Raw genomic sequence first — 10944 nt, 5'->3', positions numbered from 1 at the left:
ACACCTTTAACCGTTAGCATACCACCAAAGCACACCTTTATCCATTAGCATGCCACCAAAGCACAACTTTATCCGTTAGAATGCCACGAAGCACACCTTTAACCGTTAGTGTGCCACCGAAGCACACCTTTACCAGTTATCATGCCACCGAAGCACACCTTTATCGGTTAGCATGCCACCGAAGCATACCTTTAACTGTTAGCATTCCCCTGAACACACTTTTTGCCGTTAGCATGCCACGGAAGAACACCTTTATCGGTTAGCATGCCACCGAAGCACACCTTTATCCGTTAGTGTGCCACCGAAGCACACCTTGAACCGTTAGTGTGCCGCCGGAGCACACCTTTACCATTTATCATGCCACCGAAGCACACCTTTATCGGTTAGCATGCCACCGAAGCACAACTTTATCCATTAGTGTGCCACGGGAGGACACCTTTATCCGTTAGCATGCCACCGAAGCACACCTTAAACCGTTAGTGTGCCACCGCAGCACACCTTTACCAGTTATCATGCCACCGAAGCACACCTTTATTGGTTAGCATGCCACCGAAGCACACCTTTATCCGTTAGTGTGCCACCAGAGCACACCTTTATCCGTTAGCAAGTCACAGAAGCACACCTTTAACCGATAGCATTCCACTGAACACACTTTTTGCCGTTAGCATGCCACGGAAGAACACCTTTATCGGTTAGCATGCCACCGAAGCACACCTTTATCCGTTAGTGTGCCACCGGAGCACACCTTTACCAGTTATCATGCCACCGAAGCACACCTTTATCGGTTAGCATGCCACCGAAGCACACCTTTATCCGTTAGTGTGCCACCGGAGGACACCTTTATCCGTTAGCATGCCACCGAAGCACACCTCTAACCGTTAGCATTACCCTGAACACACTTTTTGCCGTCAGCATGCCACGGAAGAACACATTTATCGGTTAGTATGTCACCGAAGCACACTTTTAATCATTAGTGTGCCACCGGAGCACACCTTTATCCGTTAGTGTACCACTGAAGCATACCTTTAACCGTTAGCATGCCCCCAAACACACTTTTTGCCGTTAGCATGCTACGGAAGCACACCTTTATCCATTACCATGCCAGTGAATCACACCTTTAATCGTTAGTGTGCCACCAGAGCACAACTCTATCCGTTAGCGTGCCACCGAAGCCATAGCTTTAACTGTTAGCTTACCACCGAAGCACCCCTTTAACCATTAGCATGCCACCGAAGCACAACTTTATCCATTAGCATGCCACCGAAGCACACCTTTATCCATTAGCATGCCACCGAAGCACACCTTTAATCATTAGTGTACCACCGGAGCACACCTTTATCCGTTAGTGTGCCACCGAAGCACACCTTTAACCGCTAGCATGCTCCCGCACACACTTTTCACCGTTAGCATGCCACTGAAGCACACCTTTATTCATTAACATGCCACCGAATCACACCTTTACTCGTTAGCATGCCACCGAAGCACACCTTTAATGGTTAGGGTGCCACCGGAGCACACCTTTATCCGTTAGCATGCCACCGAAGCAAACCTTTAACCGTTAGTATGCCACCGAAGCACACCTTTAAGCATTAGCATGCCACTGAAGCACAACTTTATCCGTTAGTGTGCCGCCAGAGCACACCTTTAACAGTTAGCATGCCACCGAAGCACACCTTTATCCATTAGTGTGCCACGAAGCACACCTTTAATCATTAGTGTACCACCGGAGCACACCTTTATCCATTAGTGTGCCACCGAAGCACACCTTTAACCATTAGCATACCCCCGAACACACTTTTTGCCGTTAGCATGCCACCGAAGCACACCTTTAATCATTAGCATGCCATCGAAGCACACCTTTAATGGTTAGTGTGCCACCAGAGCACACCTTTATCCGTTAGTGTGCAGCCAGAGCACACCTTTAATCATTAGTGTGCCGGCGGAGTACACCTTTAACGGTTAGCATGCCACCGAAGCACACGTTTATCCATTAGTGTGCCACCGAAGCACACCTTTAATCATTAGTGTACCACTGGAGCACACCTTTATCCCTTAGTGTGCCACCGAAGCACACCTTTAACCGTTAGCATGCCCCCGAACACACTTTTTGCCGTTAGCATGCCACCGAGGCACAACTTTATCCGTTACCATGCCACCGAAGCACACCTTTAATCGTTAGCATGGCACAGAAGCACAACTTTAATGGTTAGCGTGCCACCGGAGCACACCTTTATTCGTTAGCATGCCACCGAAGCACACCTTTAACCAATAGCATACCACTGAAGCACACCATTAAACATTAGCATGCCGCCGAATCACAACTTTATCCATTAGCATGCCACCAAAGCCCACCTTTAACCGTTAGTGTGCCACCGAAGCGCACCTTGAACCGTTAGTGTGCCGCCGGAGCACACCTTTAACAGTAATCATCCCACCGAAGCACACCTTTATCGGTTAGCATGCCACCGACGCACACCTTTAACCGTTAGTGTGCCGCTGGAGCACACATTTAACCGTTAGCATGCCACCGAAGCACACTTTTATCCGTTAGTATGCCAACGGAACACACCTTTAACCATTAATTAGCCACTAGAGCACACCTTTCACCCTTAGTATGCCACTGAAGCACACCTTTAACTGTTAGCATGCCACCGAAGCACACCTCTATCCGTTAGCATGCCACCAAAGCACACCTTTAACTGTTAGTGTTCCGCCGGAGCACACTTTTAACCATTAGCATGCCACCGAGTCACACCTTTATCCGTTAGTGTGCCAACGGAGCACACCTTTAACCGTTAATGTGCCACTGGAGCTCACCTTTCACTGTTAGTGTGCAGCCGGAACACTCCTTCAATCATTAGTGTGCCCCTGGAGCACACCTTTATCCATTAGCATGCCACCGAAGCACACTTTTAATCATTAGTGTGCCACCTAAGCACAAATTTATCCATTAGTATGCCACCAAAGCACACCTTTAACCGTTAGCATGCTCCCCAGCACACTTTTTGCTGTTAGCATGCGACCGAAGCACACCTTTATACGTTACCATGCCAGCAAATCACACTTTTAATCATTAGCATGCTACCGAAGCACACCTTAACGGTTAGTGTGTCACCGATGCACACCTTTAGCCGTTAGTATGACACCGAAGCACAACTTTATCCATTAGCATGCCGCCGAAGCACACCTTTAACCGTTAGTGTGCCGCCGGAGCACACTTTTAACAGTTAGCATGCCACCGAAGCACGCCTTTTTCTGTTAGTGTGCCACCGAAGCACACCTTGAACCGTTAGTGTGCCGCCGGAGCACACCTTTAACAGTTAGCATGCCACCGAAGCACACCTTTATCGGTTAGCATGCCACCGAAGCACACTTTTATCTGTTACCATGCCACCGAATCACACGTTTAATCATTAGCATGCCACCAAAGCACAACTTTATCCATTAGCATGCCACCGAAGCACACATTTAACCGTTAGTGTGCTGCCGGAGCACACCTTTAACAGTTAGCATGCCACCAAAGCACACCTTTATCCGTTAGTGTGCCACCGAAGCACACCTTTAATCATTAGTGTACCACCAGAGCAAACCTTAATCCGTTAGTGTGCCACCGAAGTACACCTTTAAACGTTAGCATGCCCCCAAACACACTTTTTGCCATTAGCATGCCACCGAAGCACACCTTTAACCGATAGTGTGCCGCCGGAGCACACCTTTAACAGTTAGCATGCCACCAAAGCACACCTCTATCCATTAGTGTGCCACCGAAGCACACATTGAACCGTTAGTGTGCCGCCGGAGCACACCTTTAACAGTTCGCATGCCACCGAAGAACACCTTTATCCGTTAGCATGCCACCGAAGCACACCTTTAACCGTTATTGTGCCGCCGGAGCACACGTTTAACCGTTAGTGTGACAACGGAGCAAACCTTTAACCGTTAGTATGCCACCGAAGCACACCTTTAACCGACAGCATGCCCCCGAGCACAGTTTTTGCCGTTAGCATGCCACCGAAGCACACCTTTATCCGTTACCATGCCAGCAAATTACACCTTTAATGATTAGCATGCCACCGAAGCACACATTTAACGGTTAGTGTGCCACTGGAGCACACCTTTATCCGTTAGTATGCCACCGAAGCACACCTTTAACCATAAGCATGCCACCGAAGCACAAGTTTATCCGTTAGCAGGCCACCAAACTACACCTTTATCTATTCGCATGCCACTGAAGCACACCTTTAATCATTAGTGTACCACCGGAGCACACCTTTATCCGTTAGTATGCCACCGAAGCACACCTTTAACCATAAGCATGCCACCGAAGCACAAGTTTATCCGTTAGCAGGCCACCAAACTACACCTTTATCTATTCGCATGCCACTGAAGCACACCTTTAATCATTAGTGTACCACCGGAGCACACCTTTATCCGTTAGTGTGCCACCGAAGCACACCTTTAACTGTTAGCATGCCCCCGAACACATTTTTTTGCCGTTAGCATGACACCGAAGCACACCTTTATGCATTACCATGCCACCGAATCACACCTTTAATCGTTAGCATGCCACCAAAGTACACCTTAAATAGTTAGTGTGCCACCGGAGCACACCTTTATCCGTTAGCATGCCACCGAAGCGCACCTTTAACCGTTAGCATACCACCGAAGCACACCTTTGATCATTAGCATGCCACCGAAGCACAACTTTATCCGTTAGCATGCCACCGAAGCACACCTTTAACCGTTAGTGTGCCGCCGGAGCACACCTTTAACAGTTAGCATGCCACCAAAGCACACCTTTATCCGTTAGTGTGCCACCGAAGCACACCTTTAATCATTAGTGTACCACCGGAGCAAACCTTTATCCGTTAGTGTGCCACCGAAGCACACCTTTAGCCGTTATTGTGCCGCCGGAGCACACGTTTAACAGTTAGTGTGACAACGGAGCAAACCTTTAACCGTTAGTATGCCACCGAAGCACACCTTTAACCGACAGCATGCCCCCGAACACACTTTTTGCCGTTAGCATGCCACCGAAGCACACCTTTATCCGTTACCATGCCAGCAAATCACACCTTTAATGATTAGCATGCCACCGAAGCACACATTTAACGGTTAGTGTGCCACTGGAGCACATCTTTTTCCGTTAGTATGCCACCGAAGCACACTTTTAACCATAAGCATGCCACCGAAGCACAAGTTTATCCGTTAGCATGCCACCAAACTACACCTTTATCTATTCGCATGCCACTGAAGCACACCTTTAATCATTAGTGTACCACCGGAGCACACCTTTATCCGTTAGTGTGCCACCGAAGCACACCTTTAACTGTTAGCATGCCCCCGAACATATTTTTTTGCCGTTAGCATGCCACCGAAGCACACCTTTATGCATTACCATGCCACCGAATCACACCTTTAATCGTTAGCATGCCACCAAAGTACACCTTGAATAGTTAGTGTGCCACCGGAGCACACCTTTATCCGTTAGCATGCCACCGAAGCGCACCTTTAACCGTTAGCATACCACCGAAGCACACCTTTGATCATTAGCATTCCACCGAAGCACAACTTTATCCGTTAGCATGCCACCGAAGCACACCTTTAACTGTTAGTGTGCCGCCGGAGCACACCTTTAACAGTTAGCATGCCACCAAAGCACATCTTTATCCGTTAGTGTGCCACCGAAGCACACCTTTAATCATTAGTGTACCACCGGAGCAAACCTTTATCCGTTAGTGTGCCACCGAAGTACACCTTTAACCGTTAGCATGCCCCCAAACACACTTTTTGCTATTAGCATGCCACCGAAGCACACCTTTAACCGTTAGTGTGCCGCCGGAGCACACCTTTAACAGTTAGCATGCCACCAAAGCACACCTTTATCCGTTAGTGTGCCACTGAAGCACACATTGAACCGATAGTGTGCCGCCGGAGCACACCTTTAACAGTTAGCATGCCACCGAAGAACACCTTTATCCGTTTGCATGCCACCGAAGCACATCTTTAACCATTAGTGTGCCAATGGAGCACACCTTTAACCGTTAGTATGCCACCGAAGCACACCTTTAAGCATTAGCATGCCCCCGAACACACTTTTTGCCGTTATCATGCCACCGAAGCACACCTTTATGCATTACCATGCCACCGAATCACAACTTTAATTGTTAGCATGCCACCGAAGCACACCTTTAACCGTTGTTGTGCCACCGGAGCACACGTTTAACCGTTAGTGTGCCATCGGAGCACACCTTAAACCATTAGTATGCCATCGAAGCACACCTTTAACCGTTAGCATGCCACCGGAGCACACCATTTCCCGTTAGTGTGCCACCGAAGCACACATTTATCCGTTAGCATGCCACCGAAGCACACCTCTATGCGTTAGTATGCCACCGAAGCATACCTTTAACCATTAGTGTGCCGTCGGAGCACACCTTTAATCATTAGCATGCCACCGAAGCACACCTTTAACGGTTAGTGTGCCACCGGAGCACACCTCTATCCGTTAGTGTGCCAACGGAGCACACCTTTAACCATTAGTATGCCACCGAAGCACACCTTTAACCGTTAGCATGCCCTCGAACACACTTTTTGCCGTTAGCATGCCACCGAAGCACACCTTTATGCATTACCATGCCACCGAATCACACCTTTAATCGTTAGCATGCCACCAAAGCACACCTTTAACAGTTAGTGTGCCACCGGAGCACACCTTTATCCGTTAGCATGCCACTGAAGCGCACCTTTAACCGTTAGCATACCACCGAAGCACATCTTTGATCATTAGCATGCTACCGAAGCACAACTTTTTCCGTTAGCATGCCACCGAAGCACACCTTTAACCGTTAGTGTGCCGCCGGAGCACACCTTTAACACTTAGCATACCACCGAAGCACACCTTTATCCGTTAGTGTGCCACCGAAGCACACCTTTAATCATTAGTGTCCCGCCGGAGCACACCTTTATCCATTAGTGTGCCACCGAAGTACACCTTTAACCGTTAGCATGCCCCCAAACACACTTTTTGCCATTAGCATGCCACCGAAGCACACCTTTAACCGTTAGTGTGTCGCCGGAGCACACCTTTAACAGTTAGCATGCCACCGAAGCACACCTTTATCCGTTAGTGTGCCACCGAAGCACACATTGAACTGTTAATGTGCCGCCAGAGCACACCTTTAACAGTTAGCATGCCACCGAAGAACACCTTTTTCCGTTAGCATGCCACCGAAGCACACCTTTAACTGTTATTGTGCCGCCGGAGCACACGTTCAACCGTTAGTGTGCCAACGGAGCACACCTTTAACCGTTAGTATGCCACCGAAGCACACCTTTATCCGTTAGCATGCCACCGAAGCACACCTCTATGCGTTAGCATGCCACCGAAGCACACCTTTAACCATTAGTGTGCCGTCGGAGCACACCTTTAATCATTAGCATGCCACCAAAGCACACCTTTAACGGTTAGTGTGCCACCGGAGCACACCTTTATCAGTTAGTATGCCACCGAAGCACACCTTTAACCATTAGCATGCCACCGAAGCACAACTTTATCCGTTAGCATGCCACCGAAGCACACCTTTATCCGTTCGCATTCCACCGAAGGACCACTTTAATCATTAGTGTACCACCGCAGCACACCTTTATCCGTTAGTGTGTCACCGAAGCACACCTTTATCCGTTAGCATGCCCCCAAACACACTTTTTGCCGTTAGCATGCCACCGAAGCACACCTTTATCCGTTACCATGCCACCGAATCACACCTTTAATCGTTAGCATGCCACCAAAGCACACCTTTAACGGTTAGCATGCCACCGAAGCACACTTTTAACCGTTAGCATACAACCGAAGCACACCTTTAATCATTAGCATGCCACCGAAGCACAACTTTATCCGTTAGCGTGCCACCGAAGCACAACTTTAACCATTAGTGTGCCACAGGAACACACCTTTAACAGTTAGCATGCCACCGAAGCACACCTTTATCCGTTAGTGTGCCACCGAAGCACACTTTTTGTTACGGGTCCGGGTGGTGGAACTTCTGTGCCGAGGTGCAAGGAGGGACCCAGAGGGGCGTGACTAAGTATCAACCCGAACCGACCCTGGTCGGATGGCGGCAAACTACACCGTGATCAGAGAGGATCCGGGCTGAGGGACCAGGTGCTACTCTGGAGACGACCTTGTAAGAGAGCAGGTGGCTCCCACGCGTCAGATGGCTGGGACTGACCGGTATGATAGATGGACACGGCAAGCAGGCAGATGTTTCTAGTAGCTGACAGGTGGTCACGGTACGTGACAGTAGAGCAGGTAGTAGTCTCTAGGTTTACCAAGCAGGTGGTCACAGCAAGTGACGGCAGAGCCTCCAGGCAGGCTGGCAGGAAACAGGCGGGCTCTCCCAGGTGATCGGGCAGACCGTCAAGGCAGGTAACAGGCAGGTAACAGGTGGGCTCTCCCAGGTGAGCGGGCTGACGGACACAGCAGGTAACAGGCGGGTGCTCCCAGGTGAGCGGTATGACAGACACAGCAGGAAACAGGTGAGCGCTCCCAGGTGAGTGGGCAGACGGACTCTGCAGGTAACAGACGGATGTTCCCAGGTGAGCTGACAGACAGACAGGGCAGTTAACAGGCGGATGCTCCCAGGTGAGCGGACTGGCAGACAGGGCAGGTAACAGGCAGGTAACAGGTGAGCGCTCCAGGTGAGCAGGCTGGCAGGCTCGGCAGGTAACGGGCAGATAACAAGCTGGCAGGCAGAACAAGGAGTCAGGATAGCAGCAGGACCTGAGGGCTGAAGCAGAGATCAGAAACTGTGCAACAACTTTGCTCGGGCACCTCCATTTTGGAGGAGGTGCCCTATATATGGGAGGACCCTCAGCTATTGGCCGGGGACTCCTTAGGACGGCGCGCGCGGCCCCTTTAAGAGGGGGGAGCACGCGCGCGCCCTAAGCACAATGCCCGGGGGACTGCGCGTGCAGACAGCAGGCTGAGAAGGAGAGCAGGGAGTGTGGTGAGAGGCAGAGACGCCAAAGCTACAGGACTGCGCGCGCCGACAGCAGGCTGGGAAGGAGAGCGGGGAGCAAGGAGGTGAGAGGGACGGCGTCTCTGCCTGGAAGAAGGCAGAGACGCCGATGCTACAGTACCCCCCCTTTACGCCCCCCCTTTTTTAGGCCAGAAAGGAATTTTTCACGGAGAAGCGGGGCGTGGATGTTCTCCCTGGGTGCCCAAGTTCTCTCCTCAGGGCCAAACCCCTTCCAATCCACCAGAAAAAAAGTTCTCCCTCTTAACCTCTTAGTGGCCAGAATACTCTCTACCTCAAAGACGTCCTCAGCGGAAACCGGAGCAGGGGAAGTACCTGGATTGTTGGAAAAAGAGTTAAAGACAACGGGTTTGAGGAGAGATACGTGGAAGGAGTTGGGAATCCGTAAGGTGGCCGGGAGTTTTAACTTGTAGGCCACTGGATTAATTTGCTTGAGGATTTCGAAAGGGCCGATGAAGCGCGGACCTAACTTGTAGGAGGGTATCTTGAGCCACACATGTTTGGAGGAGAGCCAAACCTTGTCTCCCGGACGGAATTGAGGCGGATCCAGACGTCTCTTATCAGCATATCTCTTCATCCGCTCGGTGGACTGAAGAAGTGCGGACCTAGTACTCTCGCAAATGGTAGAAAACTCGCTGATAAGAGACTCCGCGGCAGGGTTGTCCACAGAAGCAGAGATGGGAAACGGAATCCCTGGGTGTTGGCCATTGACAATAAAGAACGGGGACTTGTAAGAGGATTCGCTCTCGTGGTTATTATAAGAGAATTCGGCCCAAGGAAGGAGGTCCACCCTATTAGAATGGTGGGCATTAACAAAGTGCCGGAGGTAGTTGGTAAGGATCTGATTGAACCGCTCCACTTGACCATTGGACTGAGGGTGGTAAGCGGAGGAGAAATCCAGGGTGACATCCAGCAGTTTACATGTGGCTCTCCAGAAGCGTGAGGTGAACTGAACCCCTCGATCCGACACGAAGTGGAGGGATAGGCCATGGAGACGGAAGATATGGCGGATAAAGTCCTTAGCCAGCTCAGGTGCAGATGGGAGACCAGGCAGGACAATGAAGTGGGCCATTTTAGAAAAGCGGTCAGCGACCACCCAAATGACAGTACACCCGGCAGAAACAGGGAGATCGGTAATGAAGTCCATAGCGATGTGTTGCCACGGGGCAACAGGTATGGGAAGCTGCTGGAGATGACCTGCTGGTAAGTGTCTGGGAACTTTGTTGCAACCACAAGATGAACAGGCAGAGACGAAGTCTACCACATCCTTACGCAGGGTAGACCACCAGTAAAGCCAGGAAATGAGCAGAAAGGTCTTCTTTTGGCCGGCATGGCCAGCTAGTTTAGAAGAATGACCCCAGCGAAGAACCTTCTCACGGTCAGGAACCGCTACGAACGTCTTGCCGGGTGGAAGACGAGTCAAATCCAAGGGGGCCACATTCATCACATTGGAGGGGTCGATAATGTGCATAGGCTCCTCCTCTTGATCGGAGGACAGGAAGGATCGGGACAAGGCATCAGCTTTGACATTCTTGTCCGCCGGGCGGAAATGAAGGATGAAATCGAAGCGGGCAAAAAACAAAGACCACCGGGCCTGACGTGGATTAAGTCTCTGGGCATTTTGGAGATATGCCAGTTTTTTGTGATTTGTGTAGATGATCACCGGGTATAGAGCCCCTTCAAGCAGATAGCGCCACTCCTCCAGCGCCAATTTGACGGCTAGCAATTCTCGGTCTCCTATGGAGTACTTGCGCTCAGAGGAGGAGAAGATTTTGGAGAAAAAGCCGCAGGTTACTATTCTCCCGGATGACGACTTTTGGGTGAGCACCGCTCCGGCTCCAGAGGAGGAAGCATCAACCTCCAGGTAGAACTGTTTGTTGCAGTCCGGATGGTGCAGCACAGGGGA

The sequence above is a fragment of the Phyllobates terribilis genome, unplaced genomic scaffold (assembly GCF_046119375.1).
Source record: "Phyllobates terribilis strain yellow unplaced genomic scaffold, ASM4611937v1 Scaffold_4__5_contigs__length_816908805, whole genome shotgun sequence".
NCBI classification, from domain to species: domain Eukaryota; kingdom Metazoa; phylum Chordata; class Amphibia; order Anura; family Dendrobatidae; genus Phyllobates; species Phyllobates terribilis.
Note: the sequence above shows the minus strand (reverse complement) of the source record.